General features: G+C 49.6%; 1 protein-coding gene across 2 annotated transcripts in view; it reads right to left on the reverse strand.

Annotated features, from left to right (window-relative positions):
- LOC143281516 (putative oxidoreductase YrbE) overlaps positions 1–2,500 on the reverse strand; it is a 32,068-nt gene that overhangs the window by 3,952 nt on the left and 25,616 nt on the right. The window lies entirely within an intron of this gene.

Consider the following 2,500-nt stretch of genomic DNA (forward strand, 5'->3'; position numbering starts at 1 on the left):
GAGACAGTGAAATAGTAAGGGTCCCAGTCACAGAAGATGCCCCCTGCAAAGGCCATTGGAGACAATCATACGTATAAGTGTCCCAGCCACAGAAAATGCCCGCTGCAAAGGCCACGGGAGACAGTTATACAATAAGGGTCCAGTCACAGAAGATGCCCCTGCAATGGGTTCCAGTCACAGAAGATGCCCCCTGCAAAGGCCATTGGAGACAATCATACGATAAGGGTTCCAGTCACAGAAGATGCCCCCTGCAAATGGTTCCAGTCACAGAAGATGCCCGCTGCAAAGGCCGCGGGAGACTATGATATAGTAAGGGTCCCAGTCACAGAAGATGCCCCCTGCAAAGGGCGCGGGAGACTATGAAATAGTAAGGGTCCCAGTCACAGAAGATGCCCCCTGCAAATGGTTCCAGTCACAGAAGATGCCCGCTGCAAATGGTTCCAGTCACAGAAGATGCCCCCTGCAAATGGTTCCAGTCACAGAAGATGCCCCCTGCAAAGTCCGCGGGAGACTATGATACAATAAGGGTCCCAGTCACAGAAGATGCCCCCTGCAAAGGGTCCCAGTCACAGAAGATGCCCCCTGCAAAGGCCGCGGGAGACAATGATACAATAAGGGTCCCAGTCACAGAAGATGCCCCCTGCAAAGGGTCCTAGTCACAGAAGATGCCCCCTGCAAAGGCCGCGGGAGACAGTTATACAGTAAGGGTCCCAGTCACAGAAAATGCCCCCTGCAAAGGGTCCTAGTCACATAAGATGCCCCCTGCGAAGGCCGCGGGAGACAATGATACAGTAAGGGTCCCAGTCACAGAAGATGCCCCCTGCAAATGGTTCCAGTCACAGAAAATGCCCCCTGCAAATGGTTCCAGTCACAGAAAATGCCCCCTGCAAATGGTTCCAGTCACAGAAAATGCCCCCTGCAAATGGTTCCAGTCACAGAAGATGCCCCCTGCAAATGGTTCCAGTCACAGAAAATGCCCCCTGCAAATGGTTCCAGTCACAGAAGATGCCCGCTGCAAAGTCCGCGGGAGACTATGAAATAGTAAGGGTCCCAGTCACAGAAGATGCCCCATGCAAAGGCCATTGGAGACAATCATACGTATAAGGGTCCCAGCCACAGAAAATGCCCGCTGCAAAGGCCACGGGAGACAGTTATACAATAAGGGTCCAGTCACAGAAGATGCCCCTGCAATGGGTTCCAGTCACAGAAAATGCCCCTGCAAATGGTTCCAGTCACAGAAAATGCCCCCTGCAAATGGTTCCAGTCACAGAAAATGCCCCCTGCAAATGGTTCCAGTCACAGAAAATGCCCCTGCAAATGGTTCCAGTCACAGAAAATGCCCCCTGCAAATGGTTCCAGTCACAGAAAATGCCCCCTGCAAATGGTTCCAGTCACAGAAAATGCCCCTGCAAATGTTTCCAGTCACAGAAAATGCCCCCTGCAAATGGTTCCAGTCACAGAAAATGCCTCCTGCAAGAAGTCGACGACTACAGTGGAATAAAGACATTACAATACAATAAGGGGGAAGCGTGGATTTGCCGAGTCACAGAAGATGCCTCCTGCAAGGCCCTGATGACAATGCAATAAGGGTCCAGTCACAGAAAAAATGCCCCCTGCAAGAAGTCGACGACTACAGTGGAATAAAGACATTACAATACAATAACGGGGGAAGCGTGGATTTGCCGAGTCACAGAAGATGCTTCCTACAAGGCCATGATGACAATACAACAATGGTCCAGTCACAGAACATGCCTCCTGTAAGAAGTCGACGATTACAGTGCAATAGAGGTATAACAATACTATAACGGGGAAAGAGTGGATGGCAGAATCACAGAAGATGCCCCCTGCAATGGCCGCGGAGACAATCATACAATAAGGGTCACAGACATTGCCAGGACGACCCTACAATAATGGGTTTACAATACAATAAGGGTCCACTCACAGAACATACCACGACGACCCTACAATAATGGGTTTACAATACAATAAAGGTCCACTCACAGAACATACCAGGACGACCCTACAATAATGGGGTTACATTACAATAAGGGTCCCACTCACAGAACATGCCACGACGACCCTACAATAATGGGGTTACGATACGATAAAGGTCCCAGTCACAGAACATACCAGGACGACCCTACAATAATGGGGTTACGATACGATAAAGGTCCACTCACAGAATATGCCAGGACGACCCTACAATAATGGGGTTACGATACAATAAGGTCCCAGTCACAGAACATACCAGGACGACCCTACAATAATGGGGTTACGATACGATAAAGGTCCACTCACAGAATATGCCAGGACGACCCTACAATAATGGGTTTACAATACAATAAAGGTCCACTCACAGAACATGCCAGGACGACCCTACAATAATGGGGTTACGATACGATAAAGGTCCACTCACAGAACATGCCAGGACGACCCTACAATAATGGGGTTACGATACGATAAAGGTCCACTCACAGAACATACCAGGACGACCCTACAA

This window comes from Babylonia areolata, chromosome 4 (genome assembly GCF_041734735.1).
Source record: "Babylonia areolata isolate BAREFJ2019XMU chromosome 4, ASM4173473v1, whole genome shotgun sequence".
Taxonomy (NCBI): Eukaryota; Metazoa; Mollusca; class Gastropoda; order Neogastropoda; family Buccinidae; genus Babylonia; species Babylonia areolata.